Below are 21,680 nucleotides of genomic sequence, written 5' to 3' on the forward strand. Positions count from 1 at the left end.
GCACAGAAGCCAACAGCTGCAATGGTACAAACGTTAAACCGCAGTTGTGTTCCCTCTCCCCCTTTCCTTCTAGATATTATCACCTCTCTAGGATGTACATCTGAAGAAAATCGCTGCATGGACTTCAGCTTCTCCAGCTCTCATACAACCTACAGATTAAATGAGTATGGGGGTAGTGGAATACTGTCATCCGTTTGCTTCTGCTAGAAAGCAGCAACTGTCAAGGGAAGAGAAGAAAGGTGAGCAACTGTCAGAGCAAGGTTCTCCATTCTCCCTGCCAAAGACTTTAGGTAACTGAAACACAGTCAAAGCATGAGTTGCACAACCCCCGAGAAAGTAAGATACATGGACAGATCAATTCTGTGAAGTAATTAAGTTCTAGGCATTGTTTGGTGGAGAGGTCAGAAGTTGGAGCAAGGCCAAAGAAGCAAGACAACAAGAGGGAAACATATGTAGCATGATCTGAGACAAAGCGGAGAGTTTTGTGCAGGCTGCTGGCTGCTCTACCTGCGAGCAATGTGTTTGATTTGTGTGTGTGTTGGGACATTAATTACACATTTAAGATTAATTGTAGATTACAAGGTCTTCTGGCCCAAGACCTGTCGCGCATATTGGTCTGTAAACAGGCAGCAGACAAGACGATGTACAGGTAGCGACCGTAAGCACAAAAGCACTCCTGTTGCACTGGCTAACAGGAGTGTTAAGTGTTTCCACAAAACTGCACAACATGCAGGTGCAGAACCTTCTCTCATTCTTCTTCTTGTTTCCCACACTTCTTTTTGCAGTATCTTTGTTTTTAATATGTACACTGCCTACCTTTGCTTTCAGTTGCACACAGCGTACTTTCTGAAAACACAGCAACTTCAACGGCTGCGGATGAATTACCACAGCAGTGTCCAAAATAACGCTGTGACATCGTGCACAACGTAACGGACGGAGGCTGCCTCGCAAGAAATTTAAAACAAACCACACCAAACCGACTGAGCCAATCCTGTCCAAAGCTGTGCGCGCAATTACAGCTTTAATTCTTTATTTCTTTTTTTTACCTGAGAAACCAGCGAGACCCGCTTCGTGGCCGCCTCCCTCACAGCTGGCCCCTGCAGCGCTCTGAGGCGCGCTCTCTACCGCCCGCCGCTTCCCGGGAGAAGCCCTGCCGGCTCCCCCGCCGGGCGGCTGACCGGCCGGGGGCCGGGCCGGGCCGGGCCGGGCCAGGCCCGGGTGACAGGGCCGCCGCCCCCTTCAACGACCCCCGCGCCGCCCGCCTACGCGCGCGCGCCCCCCCCCCCGCCCCGCAACGGCTCCCCGCGGCGCGCGACCACCTCCGCGCACCGCCCGCTGCCCCCGCCCCCTGGCCGCTGCCCCCGGAAGGCGTTCGCGCCGTGCCCCGGAAGTTGTCGCGGGCAGAGTCCGGCCCAGCGCGAGGCCCTGTCGCTGCCGCTATCGGGAGGCGCAGCCGTTACCCGCGGCGCGACGCGGGGCCGCCGTCTCGCCCGTCACAGGCGGCCCGGCCGGCTCGGCCGGCTCGGCGCGGCGGCCAGCGCGGGGCTCATGGCGGAGGTGGGTGCTGGTCCTCCCCCCCCCTCTCCCCCCCGACTCCTTCTCGCGGGGGTGCCCAGCCGGCTTCGCTGGGAGGGGGCGGCATCGGAGGCTCCCGGGCCCGGGCCCGGCTCGCCCGTGGGCGGGAGCAGCCCCGCGTCTCGCCTCTTCCCGCGGGAGCCGGGCTGGGACGTGCCCTGCCGTAGGACCTGCCCTCCTTCCCCGTCCGAGGTGTGGGTCCGGGGTGCGGGGGCTCGCTGTGGGGGTGGAGGGAGCTAGCTGGCGGCTGGACCCCCCCGCGGGGCGGGGACCGCCGGGGGCCCGTGGGGGGCCGCGGCCAGGGGTTGTTTGTGGGCGGGGAAGGCCGTGGGGGGATCACCGCCTTGCTCTGGGGCTGGGGCGGGAGGGCGGGGGGGAGCGGGGGTGGATGAGCGGGGTGTGAGTTTAAAAACAAAAGCCGAGCCGTTGAAGTTGTCCTGGCGGTTGGTTTGCTGGAGGCAGGTCTGGCGCGGGGCGTGGATCCCGGCTGCCCGCCCGCCCGTTCGGTGCTTGGTGTGTCTGATGGTTCAGTCTCATCTTGTGTGACCTGTCAAGCGCTTGCACCTTCCTCTAGGTCAGCTGCTTCCGTCACATGCTTCTCAAGACAAGTGCATTTTCTGCTCCACGTCGCCGAGCAAGTCCAGGGGCTTTCGAGGTGCCAGCCCCGAGACTAATTGAGAGCTCTGTCGGGTCAGTGGGTTTGGGTCAGCAGACAGAGCCTCTCGAGGGGAAGGGGGTCCTCCGGGCTTTTCAAAGTGGTGCTGTGTGTATGAATGAAAGTGATACCTAGCTTACTTGCTCGTCGTTTTAAACTCCCCTTTCTCTGACATATCCCTGTATGTGATCGTAGTAAGGATAGATCTGAAGAATCACAGAGGTGAAAAGGTGTCTCAGTACTCGTTCTCCATCTAAACTTGATTTTCTGGAAAATGAAAGCACGTTTTCTCATATTCCTGGTCACTGCACCTTGTTCTATGTTAATGCATAAGAAATTATAATCATGATTGGAAATCACTAGGAGTGTTGTCGGACTGTGAGTTGAAAATAATACTGTTATTGCAATGAATACATACTGTAGAAATCAGGGTTGATTTTAGTAAGTGTTGAAACAGTTGCCAACTGTGGTGTGATATTAATATTTTTAAACATTTTTTCATTTGTGACTTTTTTTGAATAGTCTGAATTTTTTTTAGCTTTTTTTTTTACTTGAAGTACTAGTGACAAAGTGACATTTAGTGTAATGAGCAAAAAAGTTTTCTGAATAAGTATTTTTTATCTTTAATGGTGTTAATGTTAGCAGTAATTCTATATTATGAATCTGTCATTAAATCTGCTCTTCTAGCTCTAAAACATATTTGTATTTAGGGGAATGCAAACCTAATTTTTTTAAGATTTATTGCTGTGTTAAAAGTGATTTGATATTAAGACGCATGGGTTCAGATCCAATAAGCATCCTGTTTTCCTGTTAAAGTCAGCAGAACTGCCAGGGAAGTTTGTTGTCTGTTTTCCTCGGTTAGCAAGTGCATTTGAAAAGCACAGCTGTCTATGCCTGCTTAAAAAGAAACCTGTATCAGTATAAATCACCAGTTCAAGTCCAAAAACTGTTAACTCCATTCCAAATGGAAAGTGATTAAGCACATTATTCCTTGACTGAGATTCCCTGAGTTTATTTGCCTCTGTGTCAAGAATGCTTTGAAAATGCTTGTTGAAACAATGCGCCAGCAGTTGTATGTATATCTGGTTAAATGGCTTTCCAGGGTTTTGCTCGCTTTCCAGTTCAGTGTCTTGCCTTAAATGTTGGTCGTGAGTTGTAGTCAAAATAAACTCTCTCATTTCTGTGTAATTCTTACAGGCAGAGTAGTTTGGAACACTTTTTCATCATACAAGAAATTTCTATTAAAGAGAAGAAAGGTTGTCTTCAATTGTTGCAATGGGCAAGTGGTGGTAGTTTGTGGAAGAATCTTATCTTTGTAAGAAAAGGAGAGTTTAATAAACTGGAAAAATACAATATATAGCACTTGGGAAAACTGGTTTGCAGATACATGAATCTGATTCTGCAGTGCAGTTATACAGTTCTTGAACTGTAATGTTGATATGTTTTGTCTTTTGAATTGATATGATTATGTTTCTTTTCTTTGTTAACTGGATGAACATAAACGAATATATTTACTTGCCATGGAAATAATTCCCTGCTACATCTAAGGATCCAGTAATAAATTCTATTGTTTGGAATTTAGCAAGATTATTTCTAACAGTCTGTCTGTACTCCTACTTAGAATACTTTACTGTTCAAAAACTAGCTTGAAAGTAGCTATATCCATGTTTATTAGGGGTCTGATTCTGAATTCGTTGAAATGAATTTTGTTCACTTCTGTGACCATTGGGTCTTGTACTTTAAACAAAACAACTTTTTGAATAATGGGTGAAATTCACTCCTGAGCAGAGAGGTTTATAGGACCACTGCAATCACCTGAACCATTGTTTAAATTCCTTGGAAATACTAAACTACAGTTAAGGTAACAAAACCAATGCAGTCATGTTAAGTATTACGTGTATGTTCTTCCTATGCAAACATCCGAGGTGATTTGATCAGTGATATTTAAAAGCATCTCTGGTGAAAGTATCATTAAGTTAGAATAACTAATACTCTACCTTCGTTTTATTAAACACGAAGAGTTTAATAAAATGTTAATATAGTGAACTGGCCTCACTTCCTGCTGCTTGTGCCCAAATAGACTATGGCTGCTTAGGTTTCTGAAAAAAAATGGGACAAGGTTTAATCTTAGGAACAAATGAGTTAAAAATAGTCACGTTCAGCTGCTCTGGCAAGTTTAAATTTAAAATGTGGCGGTGTATGAGTGTGTTTCCACAGCATCATAAGCTGATCAAAATTGGACCGTATGCCTTCCCAGCCTCCTTCCTCCTCTCTCTTCCTTGTGCTGGTAAGGATTGCACCGGGAGCTGGTTCAGGAAGCTGAACTGGCTGAAAACTAGCAACTTTTTTTGTGGTAGCGTTAGTTTTTAATTGACTCAGCGCCCTGAACCGACTCACCCTGCAGTTGCATACCTGTCAGTAGCTGTGTGAGCAAAGAGGTGGGATCCGAGAGAGGGAGGGGAAGAGTGGCACTGCATAGGCCTGAACATGGGAGACTGATGTTACGGGACTCCAGCCTGCAACCTACTGCTTTGCATAGGCGTACAGCTGGCATGGACCAGCTCCACCATTGAAAAACATGGTCCTGTTTGTTTCCACCCTGCTCTGCTGCTTCCTCCTTTGTGCAGGCAAATACTTGTATGGTTATGTGGTGAACTGGTTGAGGTTTGAACTAACTTGGGGGAGGGGCAGGGAGGGGAGGGTTAGGTTTAAGCTGGATCAGTTTGCTGCACAAACATTTGTGCTGGCGCAAAGATGGGGGTGGAAGCAAGCAGTAAGGGGAGCAGGGTGTGTCTGTTTCTTTTGGTGACAGTGACACATTATGCCAGTTTAAAGTATATTCGATACTGGCTTAATTCAGTGAGTTTAAGCTAGTACGGCATTGAGGGTTTGAATACATTGTTCAGCTATGGTTCATGGGCATATTTTACATCTAGGACCCCTTAATCCATGGCAGTGTGTCTTTGAAGGGATTTTGAGGGAAGAATCTGACCTTTTGTATAGTAACTCAATTTTTTAGGATTTTTATTTGGTACCTATTGTGTCATTTAGCGGTACTTAATGGGAAAAATATGCTCCTGTTTATAACTGCTGTTCATCCATCAAATTCCTGAAACAATGAATTTGTTCAGCATGTATATTGAGTTTTTAAATTTAAAAGACTAAAATCAGAAAAGATAGTGATCAGAGTGTCCACTAAGAAAACTGCAAGATAATTTGCAGTAATAAGTAGATTAAAAAACCCAAATGAACAAACCTATGAAAATTATGAGGCTGACCTAAGACATAACTTCAGACAGTTTCCTAGAAGGCAGTATGCGACTTTTCTTCTTAAGTAACTATTTAATGGTTAGTGATTTTCAAAATCTGTCTTAAGGCTTTCAGGCTATCACAGAAGTTGTACGTTTCAGGATATGGATAGGCACTGATACTGCTCTGCCATAGATTGCCATACTTCATGATCCTTTCCACCAGAGAAGCTGTATGCAGCGTTATGTGCTTTAGGCATAACCAGCTGTTAAACGGACAGCATTAGCTCAATCTACCTTCACCGGTCAGTTACCTTGATTAATTTTTCCTTAAGTGGATTAGTGTGCTCTTACATGATTCACTCTCTTGCAAGTCTGTATGGGTGGTAACCTCTCTTTGCTGGGTGGTGATGAGTAACTGTGGGCAGTAGCTACTGCTGGAAGAGGTGACCTATCTGCAGCTTTTCAGTGACATTTTCTGAAACAAATGTAATGGGTTTTATTTTTGTCTGCTACTGGGTAACATCTTATCAAAACTATTTGAGGAGCTGTTGGCTGAAAACTGCTGTCCAGAGATGTGTAATTTCACGCAGCATATGCAGATGATATTTTAGTTGTGTGTAAGTTGTAGAACAGCAGTCCTCTAATATAACAGACTTTGAACTTTCTGCTCTTAAGCATCATCTTTTCTTGTTGGCCCTTCTGTGTAATCAGTGTTAGATGTGAACATTCTTTTTGAACTTGAACTGGTGATAAACTGGTGTGTGATGTTTTCTCATATAAGTATGTATGCATAAAAATGTGTGTGTGTGTATATGTCGTATTCTCCAAGTATAATGTACTCTTCAAGTTTCCTCTTCACTGCTTCTGGCAAGGTGGCAACAATCATGACAACCAATTTAATTCACTCTTTATTGAGGCACATCCTCCTGGAGCCATGTGATTCTCCAGAATTCCAGTCTTTCCCTGACACTTGAAATGACAGCAGAAGTAATTATCCCTTGGCTTTAATAAAAAGAACGAATAACTTATTTCTGATGTTTATACAATAAAGTTTCCAGATTATTGCATGTTTGGGACTGACTATATGCATTCTTTTCTAATTAGTAGAAATGGCGTTGTGATTACTGACTGTTTCCTTCTCTTGTCTTAGAGTACTTTAATTTCATGGCTTATTTGTTCTTCTTCTAAAATGCTTTCACATCCATATGTGGGGTAGTGAGATGAGAAGCTTCTTGTCACAAGTTGTACTTTATCTGTCACTGACTTCTCAAGTGGTCCAAGATAATCCCTAAACTTTTTGCCTGAATCTCAGTCAACAAAGTAATACTAATACCTGTGTTAGGAAATGCGTTCCTCTGAATTACTGCAAGTCTAAAATGGTTGTGTTGCGTGTCGTTGCTATCATAGCCACCCGTGCTGGATGGCCACCTTTATTTCCTTCAGCTTCCAGAATCAGCCACAATTACTAGACTTGCCACTTCTTCTCACAGAACTTTTTTTTTTTTTTGATGTAAAGGTTCAGGTTCAGTATTGGATGTTGGTAGAAACACCTCTCTGTTGGTACATTTTTGAAATGGGATTTTAGAAAAAGATCCCAAATGTAGGTTTTAGCTTATCCTTTTTCTTTTCCTTTATTTATGATAAGCGTGTATCTTATGGCAAAGGTACTCAAGTATTTCTTGCTATTCAGCTTTTTCTTGTACATGTGTCTGTTAGTTTTCTGTTGAGGAAAATGTGGTTCAGAAATACTTTATGAATTGTCTGTGCTTGTAATAAAAGCTGAGAACTGTAGGGCAGTTGGCATATCTGAAATAGTGATAGTTTTCCTGGACTGTACTCCAAACTCAGGAGAGACTGGGGCACCGTGTTTTTAGTCTGAAGAACTGACTTCGTTCCCTTGACTTTTCTTCATAGTGATTTTGGTCCTGGCAAGGTTGAGATGCTACTGCTGTCATTCATACACTGGTGACGGTTACTGTAAACCACTGATCCGTTACTGTGTGCTGACTCAGTGGTGAAAAGTTGCTTTAATTTCGTGCCTTTTCAAGGGTAAAACAGACTCTCTATCCTGTATGCCGGTACCTGGATTCCTGTGTTTCTAATGGAAGATACAGAACTTTGATCTATCTCTCTCTGGAGCTGCAGTTTAAACTGATGTGTTGATATTTCCACTGTTTCCCTGTGGCTGCTGCCAAAGAAGTTAAACTGCGTAGTAGTTCTTATCTGCTGGGATTACTCACCTTGACACAAATGAAGCATTTGTCTTTCAAACAAATTTTCTTAAATGCTTTGCACAGGGATATTATCTTCTTGTGTGTTAGTATGACACCTGGCACAATATGCAGGTGGGGATGTTTCATTCTTACCATAATTTAGTCAGTAAAAGTGATTATAGTAATACTGCTTGTTTAGAATCATGGAATCGTAGAATATCGCAAGTTGGAAGGGACCCATTATGTGAACATTGGAAAGATATTCATCAGCACAATATTAGATGTATTTCTGAGATGGAATGTCTTTATTTCATGACTTGCAAGATGTTTGACAGGGTGGAGAGTTGACTGGTTTTGCCATGCGTTAGGACAGTGTGACATTCTTTTCCCAAATGGAGATGTTGAAGCAGTAGCGTTAAAGGGGAAACTCCCACTATTTTTTTTTTTCCCCTGCAGAAATGCAAACTTTGGTTCATATATAAACTTAAAGTGAAAAATGAATGATCTAGTGCTGTGTTCCATCTTGGTAGCAATCTATCTTATGCTGAGCTTTTCTGAAATTACAGCAGTAGCTTTTTGCTTAGCTGCACAGCAGAGCAAAACAGAGCTGACTGTGCAGCAGTTATCCTTCAGACATGTCTAAATTTTTCAGTCTATTTATGAGTATCAACAAACACTTTGTGCATACTTTCGCCATGCGTTGAATGCTTCTATTTTCCTTTAATTTAGCTTAAAACTAGTAATGGAATTCCTGAGGTTTTGAAAGGAATAGCTCTTGGCAAGCCTGGAGTTTTGAAACCAAAGGCAAATTAAGATACCAAGCAAACACAGGGAGGGCTACTTCTTCAGGGAAGTATGTTAAGATTCTTCCGACATCTTAGAGTTTGTTGTATTTATGTTCTAAAAAAAAAATGTATCTCTTTGAATTACTCCTTTAAAGCACAGTTGTTGTTGTTTTTCTTTTAAAAAAAATCTTACTGGAACACAAGGGGACTCCCCCCCCCCCCCCCCCCCCCGATGTCATTCAGCAAGTTTAGCCTTTTCAGCCAACCGTTAGACATAGAGGGTGTAATACTCCTTTCTTTGTAGCTGTCTGTATTTTTCAGCAACTCAAACACTGATTGAAGCATGTAATTAGATTACAAATTTTAGTTTAAATAAAATATGTTCTTGCTTTTAAATCACCACAATAATTGTAATTGAAAGTAGTTGTTATTGTGCATCTGTCAGGTGGTACAATAACACAATAAAAAAGAAATTATTTACATTTTCAAAGTGTAGTTGCGCTGTTTATAAAGCATATAGCTAAGCCGCTTTAGCTTTATGGGAATAAGAGGAGATATGACGTAGGGAAACTTACCTGGCTGTCACAGCCTTGTCCCTCTTTGGCATCTGTGGTACTGCTTGCTGCAAGCATCTTCCTGCTTTTGTACTATCTTCCCACTAATCCCGAGGTGTACAGCGTTCGTAGAAATCTTGCATGCTCTCTCCTTTATTTAAGTTGCTGTGTTTCTTTGTAGAGTTTTGTGGCTCTACGTGCCTTCATTCAGTCCTGCATTTCCTTGCAGTGTTTTTTACCATAAACATTTTGAATGTCTCAGAGCTCTTTATCTCTTAAACTTAACTCGTTTGCTCGCCATTTGCGATGCTGCTGACAGGGGTATAATCCTCTCTCGCCCAGGGCAGTTGTTTGGGAGTAGCCCTCTTTTTTTTCCTCTTCTCCTTGAATCCACAGTCATGTTTTATTCATATCCTTCTTCCTTGTCTAAACAACATTTTCAAGACCACGTTTTCTTTTTCTGTTTTTACAAGTGAAGTTTAGGCCTGGATCTGTCATCTGGAGTACTTCAAGTACCTCCTCCCTCTTCTCCTGATACTCCTATCTCTGCAATCTGTTTAAAATACAACTGGTACAATTTTTCAGTAGTCTGTGCTAGTTTTCCTCATGCTAAAGCTCATTGTCTTTGAATTTGAAGACCTGCATCTCATATTTCTACATCATACTCTTCTTTTTCCCTGCCACTCTTGGCGCTCAAATCTATCTTCCCCCTACCCCTATGTCTTTACTTATGTTTCATGTCATATTCTTCACTTTGATTTAGGAAACTTTTGAGTATAATTCTATGTTATATATGTTAATGCTACTACAAGAGAAAATCATTGCATCTCTGACTTTTCTTCATGGGTATTAGAGTATCCTGTTGTCTCTCTGCTTATACAGATGAACTACGTTTTTATCTACCAAAGCTGATGGGGATGCATGTTACCTTTGGATCTTTTCTTAGAGACCTATGAAATGTATGTTGCTGTATATCTTCCAACTCTGGTTCACTTGTCTGGTGACTATACTGTTTACTTTGGAGTAAGCAAAGAGCACTGGTGACATGCTTTAAACTCTGTTGTGTGAGTGCAATGTCAGATTTGGTGAACTTTTATTATTGTATGTGATTTAAGTTAGTAAATTTTTTTTTTCTGCACTTGGCAGGTTTCTTTGGTGAGACAAATCAGATGTAATCTGCAGCTTTTATTTAAATGATACACAAATTCAATTAAACTGGCAATAGAAGTAGTATTAAGTGCCATGTCCTATACTTGACTTACTACAGAACTAAAGCTAATATTAACAGAGGTAATACATTTTTATTAATAAGGTGTCACTAAGAGTCTAATATTAATTAATAAAAGTCACTAAGCCAAGTGGCTCTTAAATATTTTTTTTCATGTCTCATGAAACTTTAGGTCACAAGGTTTCTGAGTCAGTGACTTGTGTAGTGGGTTTGGGGTTTTTTTTTGAGAAAGTTAAACTTTTGGGGCTCCTCATTATTTGAATGTTTTTGTGGTTTAACCCTGCAGGCAGCTAAACACCACACAGCCGTTCGTTCACTCCCCCTCCCACCCTGCAGTGGGATGGGGGAGAGAATCGGAAAAAAGGTAAAACTCGTGAGTTGAGATAAAGGCAATTTAATAGGACAGAAAAGGAAGGGAAAATAATAATAATGATAAAAGAATATACTAAACAAGTGATGCACAATGCAATTGCTCACCACCCACTGACCGATGCCCAGCCAGTTCCTGAGCAGAGGTCATGCCCCCCCTCCTCTGCCCCCCCCGGCCAACTCCCCCCAGTTTTTTTGTTCAGCATGATGTCACATGGTATGGACTATCCTTTTGGGCAGTTTGGGTCAGCTGTCCTGGCTGTGTCCCCTCCCAGCTTCTTGTGCACCCCCAGCCTACTCGCTGGCAGGGCAGTATGAGAAGCTGAAAAGTCCATGACTTAGTGTAAGCACTGCTCAGCAACAGCTAAAACATCAGTGTGTTATCAACATTATTTTCATCCTAAATCCAAAACACAGTACTATACCAGCTACTAGGAAGAAAATTAACTCTATCCCAGCTGAAACCGGGACAACTGTTAATACAATGAAAAAGTAATTATAATAGTTACAGTAATCCATTTTAATATATAGCTTGCTGTACCTGTCTTAGAAATGTTTTAGGGTAGTAGAATTAAATCGTTGTGAGTCTCTTCTGGGTCATGGCAGCTGCCTTGTGTTTCATTCTCTTAAAATCTACTGAGCAGACTTTCATGACTTGAAATTGAGAGTGCAGCGTATGCGTTACTCATCCATTTGTATTGCCATAAATGTAAAAGGACTAGAGCAGTGGTAGTTTTAGTGTTAATTCTCTTAGGTGTACAAATGTTAATGCTAAAGTAAGCTGGATGTTTCGTATCGGTCTATACAGTATTTGTGCAGAGTGCACAAATTTTGTGCAGCTAGAGTGGAGGTAGTCTTCAGTTCTTAAATAATTGGCTCCTACTTCAAGGTTCCTAAAAGCATTTAATTGGCAAATGTTTGGATGCTCTGTGTGAAAGTGAATGCCTACTTCCTTATCTTTACGATAGCTGTCTCTTTCTTCATTTACTATGTAAGTTTTACGTGATGGTGTTCAGTTCCTGAGAGAACTTCACTTGGAATTTTGCTGGGAAGGATACCATTACACTAATCTTTGTTGTTAAAAGGCATTTGGTTAAGACATTTTAGGTCTTAAAAAGTAATGAACAAACTAATATTAAATACAGTATTATCCAATAAATTGTGCTCTAAACTTGAACTTTGTGGTATTTATATAGTATTATTGTAATAATATTGTTATGCCTATATTTAGAGGAATTCTGAGTAATACATGCCAGTCGGTCGGTCAGTCCTGCAACTCCAGAGAGTGCTCCATTCCTAAAAATTGCTGGACTAGAAAAGAATGCATGCAGGAAGGGAAAACGGGAATGTGCTACATAGGCTTCAAACTATTTTCTTTTTTTAGTTTTTCTTCCCTCCTCCTCCTTTTTTTAGTAGACAGGTAGATGGGTGAACCTTTATTATGCAGTGCTTACATCCTCCTTCCCCAAGTTCCAGAACTTTTTCTGGTAACAGAGGTGGGGAGAGCATTTCCAGCTTGTCCTCTGGGTCTTCGGTTCTAGAGCAATGTGTGTTTTGTCTCAGAGGCACAACATATACCAGAAACTTAGATAAGCTTCTAGTTTCTGTTTAAGTGTATATTATGACTGTTACTTTAAGATACTTATGGCCACTTAGGGTCTTGAAATATTTCTACTAGTAAAGGGCAACAAAGTGCCCTTCAAAATCTAAAGTCCAAGTTATTTGTCTTGGATTTTCTGTGCCTACAGTGAATGTGGATCATCTGACCTTCACCAATGTGTTTTCTTTTACTATTACTTTAGTCCATAAGTGTCAGTATGTTTGCTTAATAAATATTTATTTCTTCCTGCTTCAGGGTTCCTTGTTCTGTTAAGTCCCTATAAACTGGTCCCAAAGAGCGCAACTTCATGTATGTCTGCTAAATTTAATTTTACTTCTCTTGAAGAGTTTGTATTTCTTAATGTCAGCTGTAATACAGAATTCTATTTGTTAAACGGATGTAACTTACTAATTTTAAATGGTATGGTTTTTAAATAGTTTCATATTAAAAAGTAGCTTAACATTGTCAGTAGCGTGAAATTAAAAAGAAAACTACCTTTCCAAAGGTTTGATTGTGCCAATACCGTATCAGTTTAGCATTTTTCTGTGAATTCTTCACTGCTGATGTTAAAATAAATCAATAACTCTTAGTTATGCTAAAGCCTGTCCCCTATCCTGTCTCCCCCCTTCAAGGACATAGCACCTTTGATTTTCCCTGGGGCTCAGCCTAAGGCAAGCTGCGAATATTTGTGTCCTGGTTTAAATACTTGTGAAATTTTAAGGTTCACAAGTACAAGCGTGTAAAAAATTAATTGGCAAGCAGTTAAATTAAGTTTTATGTTCATATCTCACCTCTGATAGCTTCCTGTACCCTTACCTATTGATAAGTAAATTGGAGCACAGTTTTGAGCGGCTTTTTACTTATTTAGATCCTGGTTCATGTAAGATTTTGCTTAGTGTTTTGACTTCTCATTGAACTATAGGTGAAAAAATTTAGCAAGATATGTAGGAAAAATAAGGTTCAACTTAAGCATATGCCAGTCAGTTTGGAATTTACTGGTTATAAGCTGTCCTTAGGAAGGATGATTTCTTTGTAGTTTGGAGTAGGAAGATGTCTAAGGAGGAGGAAACCTTTTCAGCTGAGGCTTTGAGGACAGACTGAAGTACTTAATGATAAGTCGCGTACTCTAGGGAAATCTCTTAATAAAATGATTAAATGTTGACTACCATGAGAACTTTGTGCTAATAAGTAGAGTGGTATTAACCAGTTGTTCTGTGGTATGTCAAACTGCTCTTGCATTGATTATAAGATGACTGGTTGCAGTGATACTATTAGATTGATTAGCTCTAGTGCTGACTTATAAAGTGAGCAGTGCATTAAGGATGGTGCACTGGATTCTTATGAATTGTTCTATTACAAGCATCAGTTTTTATATTGTACATGAAAAACATAGTTTTAGGCTTTTGCACCACAAAAAGTTAAGTATTTGTTTCAACATGCTATGCATTTAATAGCCAATTATTTTGAACTTGACTGACACAGTTTTTTATGAACTGCTGTAGTGCTTGATTACATACAGTTCTAGAATTTTTTCAAGAAAATAAACATATTTGAAGTAAGACCTATTTTCTAATCCTGCTGTCAGATGTCAAAATGTCTAGAATAGGTATTTCTTCATGGTGCTTTCCAATGCCCCACATAAGTGTGTGACCTAGATGTGTGGGGGGTTTATTTTTTTCTTTTAATGGAGTTATGCAAGTTAACATAGCTTTTATTGTTGATTAATAGCTAAATTTTTTTTTGGGGGGTAGGATGGGGAAGAGACGGCTAGTGTTCATTCTGTTATAGAAAGAAAATCTTCAGCTCTCTTCCATCACTTTGGTGCATTCAGCTTTATGTTCTGCTCCATCATTAGTCTGTAGAAATGCTAGCATTCAGATTGTCAAAAATTGGACATAACCCAGGAGCTGAAAAGAATGTAAACTCTTGTATAATGAAATACATAAAACTTCCTTGTCAGCTAAGGCGGAATAAGTGAAAAACTGTATTAATGAGGTTTTTAAGTAGTTAGATTTTAGGTTTGTTCTGTATGAAATGTTATTTCTCAAGTGTGCTATACCAACGAAATGTAGCTTCAGAAAGCCTTCTATGTTCTTGACTTCAGAACAAAGAAAGAAATATCACAGAAGAATGCTTGAGACGACGGAATAATAAAGCCTAGTAGTGTATGGTGAACAGTAGAAGTATTTTCCATATTACTTCGAATAGTAAATATTGTGGGCTGGCTGTTAGTGATTTGAGAGAGATCTTGGTTTACATTCATTGTAAAGGCTTTCTATGAATTAATTCCAACACAAACACAACTTCAGTGAAGTTACATCACTGATTACCTTTCATTATGAATGGACTATTTTGAGGTGGGTAGTTATAGGAAATTTTGTAACTACGTAGGGGCATGTAAAAAGAACATAAAACTAGAAAGAATAAGGAGGTGTTGTCTTTGAAATGCAAGTCTAGAGTTATGAATAAAATGTAACTCAAACTGCACCAAAATGTTTGATGTTAAATTTTGTCTGTTAAAAGCTACTTGCCGAGTTACTCATAGTTTAACCCTAATAACAAACTTCATTTAAACTTGTGAATATGTATTTGTGAATATATTGCTTTTACGCTACTGGTGAGAGTAAACCCATTGTTGAATGGAAATTTGGTAAAAAGCTCAGAAACCTAGAAGCTGAATTTCTTTTGCTCTGTGCTAAAATCCCATCACACTTTCTTTCCAAACCAAGATATGGAGAAGAAGAAAATTCCACTTTTTTTTTAAGTAGTGTGTAATTTGGTACTAGGGACTTCTGCTTTTTAAAAAAAATATTTTTATAGAAATGCGTTATTACTGAGACTTGACATTTTTGTGCTGGTGCAGATACACAGTGAGTAGATCATTCCCACTTCCTTTAAAAATATTTTTAAGTTGCTTGAATGGCACAGTTTTGCCCAGCTGCTTTACACATGGGTGAAGTGTTAACGGTTAAATTGGATGTCAGTAGGTTTTGTTTTTTTATTTTAACTCAAAAATAGTGACAGCATAGCTTGGGGCCAGCAGTGCACTTTTTTCTAGTTTGCTTTGCACAATCATCTTGTACATGGAAGATTAAACTATTTGTAAATCAGTTTACAGTATGCCTTACCATGTTTTTTTGTTTGTCTGCTTTAAAAGGCCATGATGTGAACTGCAGCAATTTAGCAGCTGATTCGTGAGTGGTTCAGTGTTTGTCTCCTGAATGAGGTAGGGATTTTGTTGGGGGGCTGGCACCTTGTGAGGATAGTGAATTTATCCACTGGCTCCTCGGTGATGGTGGTTGCTACTTCCCAGAACTTCATTTTATTTCCAAGAAAACTGTAAATGCTTCCCTATCAGGTGTGTGCATTCGTAGGCATACATTAGGCCTGTGCCTAATGTAATGAATTGTACCAATGGGTTATGTGGTGCCCTGCAATTTTTCATACAGATTTTATGCATTATTTATACATCTATTTTAGTACTTTTTTTTTTTTTTACTAGCTAAGCTATTAGATATGCTTCATCTAAGGTTATATTTCGCTATTGATGGCATAAGTATATAGTAGTGACTTGGCAGAGATTTTAAACACTTACAAATGTAACTAAACTGCTCAAAAGCGTCAACTATAGATGATTCTCTAGGGAAACTCTCAAATGAGTCATGTACAGTACCACAGAAGTAGTAGACTGACTTCTGAGGATCTTATGATTACTCCTTGTTCCCTAGGCTTTCTGATGGCCAGCAAGGAAGCCTGGGTGTGCTAGAGATTAAAGAACTCGGCTACTGCTTCGGTACATAGTGAGTTACAAAAATGGCTAAAATTAACGTACCCATACAAATTTGTTCTATCCAGTTTGGCCCTAGTTCAGTGAATATAATAGACAAAAGGTATCACCTCAGCAGCTGAGAATGAATGCATTTTAGATTGAATAATGTAAAAATTACACCACTGAGGCTAACTGATCCATGTTGCTGCTCTGTAGGGCTGTTAGAATGGGGAAAGTTAACATGCTCATGATCCTGTTTGAAGTAGGCTAGTGCGATAGGACTGCCTGCAAAGGTCACTGTCTCTGCTGGAGAAGAATTTGCATCGGTCTGCAGCACTAGGCAGGCTTCAGAATTTGACAGCAGCCCTCCTTGCAGTATACCACAGGTTTTCAGTTGCTGGCACAGCAGAAGTGAGGGATGAATATAATCTGGCTGTGGTTCCATCATATATTATTTAAAAGTTTTCCAACTGTTTGTTTTCCCTTCTGCACTACACTTTGCTGCCCTCTCACTGGTAATGTTATAGACGTATATAGGGTGACTGAAATAATGTAAATTAAAAGTCCTCTGTCCTTCCCAAGGAAAGTAACATCAGTACACGTGCTTTGCATAATGTTCTTGTTATTTTCCCGAACACTTGTTAAGCAGACTTCTAAATGAAAACCAACAATTTTCTCCTACTGTAGTTTAGGGGGTAATGTACAGAAATTGATATGCATATTCAGATAGTCAACATAAATGGATTGGAATTTATGAAGGAGCGTAGGGATGTTAGGTTAATAATCTTTGAAATATTCAGGATTAAATAATTTACTTGAAGTTGTACAACAGTATCAAAGCACATATCATGTTTAGAATAAGCAAATTATTAGTGTGTTGTTATAGTCAGCTATTATAGAGAATACGTCCACTCCAGATGTAGAACTGGACCTGTGGAAACCTGGGGTGTTTCACATAGGTGAGCAGCCTAAAGGTTGGTGGGGTTAAACAGAAGTTGTAGGAGCTGGGCAACGTAAGATAAGGTAGTGGATGAGCATAGGGAATTGAATGGGAACTGATAAAGAAAGGGGACTAGGAATCAGTTAGGAAGAAGCTTGCTTTTTGGAATATTTCGAATTTTGGGTGCTTAATTTATCCTAATATCACCTATTACGTATAGAATTTGAATTACAGTGTTTTACTGTCTTAGCAGGAGCTAATTATCACGTTTCTTATTTCTAAATTACTTTCAAAATATCTGCAGTATTGTTAGGCAGGGATACGTGGCTTCTGTGCTTTTGTTTTGGGGTGTCTTCCAGTGTAGACAAAGGGGTTGCAATAAACGGATAGAGTATCTGGGATTAAAGTGCACCGTAAGTAGCATAATGATTATTTCATGCTGTTTCTGTAACTGTGTCTAAATTTTCTTCAGTTCCTTTCTATTTCTATTCTAGAAAATAATGTAGCTTTTGCAGATTTGGTTGTTGGATTGCAGTTTCTGTAACATACTCTTGTTGACTCATTCAACTGTTGCTGGATGTAATGTGTTGCTTTGACAGAAGCTTGTGTTTTGTTTGCTTGTACAGTCTGAGACACACCATTTTCATTTGCTTTTGAATTTTTTATATTAACTGCAAAAGTACAGAGAGAAAGAATAGGAGTCATGGTTTATCTTGGATTATCCAAACTCACTTTGGAACATTATTGCCAAAGGCTATTACGCTTAGTGATTATTATGTTTATGAAGTTGTTGTATTTTCTCAAACCACAATTCTTGTAAAAGGATAATTAAGTTAAAGCTTGGGCTATTCTTTGCAGATTCTGTGCCAGTGCCAAAATATTTTCAAACAATACGTAGTTATAATTTCAAAGGTATCCTTTTAACTTGAAATACTAAGTAGTGTAATAAGCTTTTAAAACATACTACTGTCCTCCTACTTTACTGAATATTAATTTTAAGGTGAAAGCAAGCCATTTATCTTGCACTGCCATTAGAAATCAGATGTGAAATGTGCTACTTCATATGAAGGCTTAAAGTTTATGTTCTTGCTCTAAATTAATCTTTGTGCTGTCAATCACAGAGAAGGACTTGTGGGTGATGTGACGGTTGAGGGCCATCTTGGGCATAGCGATCATGAAATGATACGAGTTTTTGATTCTTGGAGAAGTAAGGAGGGGGGGTCAGCAGAACTGCTACCGTGGACTTCCGGAGGGCAGACTTTGGCCTGTTTAGGAGCCTGGTTGACAGAGTCCCTTGGGAGGCAGTCCTGAAGGGCAAAGGAGTCCAGGAAGGCTGGACATCCTTCAAGAAGGAAGTCTTTAAGGCGCAGGAGCAGGCTGTCCCCATGTGCCAGAAGACGAGCCAGTGGGGAAGACGACCGGCCTGGCTGAACAGAGAGCTATGGCTGGAACTCAAGGGGAAAAAAAGGAGAGTTTATGACCCTTGGAAGAAAGGGCAGGTGACTCAGGAGGACTACAAGGATGTTGTGAGGTTATGCAGGGAGGAAATTAGAAGGGCCAAAGCCCAACTAGAACTTAATCTGGCTACTGCCGTAAAAGACAATAAAAAATGTTTCTGTAAATACATTGGCAACAAAAGGAGGGCTAAGGAGAATCTCCATCCTTTATTGGATGGGGGGGGAAGCACAGTGAGAAAGGATGAGGAAAAGGCTGAGGTACTTAATGCCTTCTTTGCCTCAGTCTTTAATAGTAAGACCAGTTCTCCTCTGGGTACCCAGCCCAGAGATGGGGAGCAGAATGAAGCCCCCATAATCCAAGGGGAAATGGTTAGCGACCTGTTACACCACTTAGACACACACAAGTCTATGGGGCTGGATGGCATCCACCCAAGGGTACTGAGGGAGCTGGCAGAAGTGCTCACCAAGCCACTTTTCAATCATTTATCAGCAGTCCTGGCTAACCGGGGAGGTCCCAGTTGACTGGAGGTTAGCAAATGTGACGCCCATCCACAAGAAGGGCCTACGTATGTCAAGCATTGCAACAGGCTGCCCAGGGAAGTGGTTGAGTCACCATCCCTGGAGATATTTAAAAGACATGTAGATGTGGCATTTAAGGACATGGTTTAGTGGTGGACTTGGCAGTGCTAGGTTAACGGTTGGACTTGATGATCTTAAAGGTCTTTTCCAACCTAAATGATTCTATGATCTTTTGCGGAGGGGGACACACACACAAAAATCTTGCTGTTTGCAGCTATTGTTGCTGAATACTTCAATAATCAGGTTTAGCAAATCACAAACTTGCAAAGGTTTCATGCTGTGGGTTTATGTAAAGTACAATTTAATACTGAATTGGATAATGCTTGAGCTGGAGTTTGTAAGGATGCTTGACATCTGTAGTTAACTTTATGAAAAATGATGGGAATGACTTCCATCAGTCAAATGAAACATCTTAAATGTCAGGAGCTTAATCTTAACTTGTACACTTAAGTGAAGTTTTATGTTCTTATTTTAAAGAAAATGCAGAAGTAAGTGGGCTTTTTTTTAAAAAAAACAAAATCTGTACTGGCTAAATGGTCACTCATCCTGTTCCTAAACATTTAGGAACTTTTGAAGCTGTAGTTGTGCAGAATTTTTGACTCTCTTACTGCAATGTAAATGGAAGGTAGCAATAGCGCTGTTAGAAGTTGTAGAATGCCAACATGCTACTTGTATAAGTCTAGATTTAATAAGCCTTATCAATACCATTCATGATGTTGCAACTGAAATACTATGCTTTTTATAAAAATCTTACTTTTCCCAACTTTTAAACAGATTTCAGTATTTGCTTGAAATTATACTTCGCACACATAACTGTAGCTTTGTATGAGCTTACCTTTGCATAAAATATGTTGAAAGAAAGCAGTTTCAGAGGCTACGGCCTGTTTTCTTTTCCGTTAGGTGTTCTGTAGGTTTCTGTAAAAGTGGTATACAAGTTGATATATTTTAGCAGATCCATGTAATATCTCTTTACATTATGATGAAACTGTATTTTCATGACCACTTTAAAATGATCAAAGTATGACCTGTTGCCAAAAAATGAGTATGATTTCTCCTTAGGCTTCATGGTCCAGCCTCCCTTTTGTCGGCACTAGTAATAGTGTGGTCTTCTGATCAGCAAGATCAGTGCAGTGGTTTGGATTGATGCTTGTCTGGCTAAATAGAAGATTAGCCAGAGCAGGAAAGACCATGTCTTTCAGCTGCAGTCACCTTTAGATCAGCTGAAGGTAACACAAAATAGCATTCTGAGAAAGACTATGGCAGTTAATTTAAAATATCACATCTCACAATGACTCTTTAATTCACAAAAGGAAAACTTCACATTGCTTGATAACTGTGCACCTATTTTCTATACATGGGAGGAAACAATGTCCTTGTTATAAATTAAATTTATATTATCTCAGAAACATAGGCTTGGTTTTGAAAGGGGTGTTTTTATTATCTCTTACCTCCTGTCAGTTCTAGTAGACATAATTCTAGTAGAGAATTGCAAATTTTTAAAATAATGATTTATTTTTGGCATTTTTCTGGGCTTCAGTGTCAACATATAAAGAAGAACAAGTTGAGTGGGATGTAGATATGTAAATACTAGTATTGTGTCATTTGGACTTCTCTGTGATTTCACAACGGTAGTAAGAAATTTTTTTAATTTTTTTTTTTTGTTTTTCAGGGAAGCAAGCAGGGGTTGGCAGTGTAAAAGTTTATGGAGTAGCCCAATATTTAATCTGCAATATTTAGAGTGGCCTTTAGTGAGTGTTACACAACTGTTCTGATTATCTATATTCACTGTTTTGCCTTTTTTTTTTTTTTAAATGTACAGTCATCTTAGTTATTCCCTTTATGTAACTAATATCAAATGCTCTGGTTAAAGTACATAAGTACTACTCATAATGGAAATGATATATGAATAGAATACAACTGAATTTCTTCTGTAAATGGGATATTTTACATCCTTCTCCCCACATCCCAGTCATTCCTATATCACACATACTTTAATTGTGTCCCGGTAGCCATATTTATGTAGTGTGGCTTTTTAAATTGTGAAAGAGAATATTTAAGAGAAACTCAACTTTTAAAAGTTTAGCTTTAATCTTGAGTATACGGTTAAAAGAGCTTTCACAATTTCAACTGTTTTGAAAGCTGTCTGCCTGTAATTTTAAAATCTTTGGCATAAAACATGACCCTTATTAACATGAGCATCTGCTTATAAGAGTAGAAAAAGCACCTGTTTTCTTTAACCTTAACCTTAATATTTCCTTTTCAGTATAAATACTTGTTGCTGCCTATAAAATAATTGTGCTTTTGGTTATCTTCAACCTTCTCCTGTTCTCTCTGCCTAGATTAGTGCTGTTCCTTTGATGTGCAGAATAAATTAAGATGCAAAATTATTTGGGATTTCTCCTCACTGTTAAGTTCAGAATGATCGAAAGTTTATTACCTGAAACTTAAATTCATAATGCTAACTTTTAGCTTTACTGACTGTGAGGGGTGGTCTTAGACACAGCTGTTCACAGGATTTTTTTTTCTCTCTTCTCCCCAGAAATGTCCTATCTGTCCCCATTGCTTGAAGACAACAGAAACCCCAGGTTTCTGGGGCTGCACTGAATCAGTAGCAAGCTTGTGATGTTATTACATATTATTGATAACATCTGGTTTTGCTATTCATACTGCTGTCTTTTTCTGGATAGCCTTACGGTTACAGCCTA

At 39.9% G+C, this 21,680-nt stretch overlaps 1 protein-coding gene across 1 annotated transcript in view; it reads left to right on the top strand.

Moving 5' to 3' along the window:
* Positions 1-1,490: 1,490 nt before the first annotated feature.
* FRS2 (fibroblast growth factor receptor substrate 2) overlaps positions 1,491-21,680 on the top strand; it is a 62,942-nt gene continuing 42,752 nt past the window's right edge. The window contains exon 1 of the mRNA XM_076332739.1: positions 1,491-1,557. The gene's annotated coding sequence lies outside the window, so the exon portion shown is untranslated. The remainder of the gene's footprint in view (positions 1,558-21,680) is intronic.

Source organism: Aptenodytes patagonicus, chromosome 1, assembly GCF_965638725.1.
Source record: "Aptenodytes patagonicus chromosome 1, bAptPat1.pri.cur, whole genome shotgun sequence".
Lineage (NCBI taxonomy): Eukaryota > Metazoa > Chordata > Aves > Sphenisciformes > Spheniscidae > Aptenodytes > Aptenodytes patagonicus.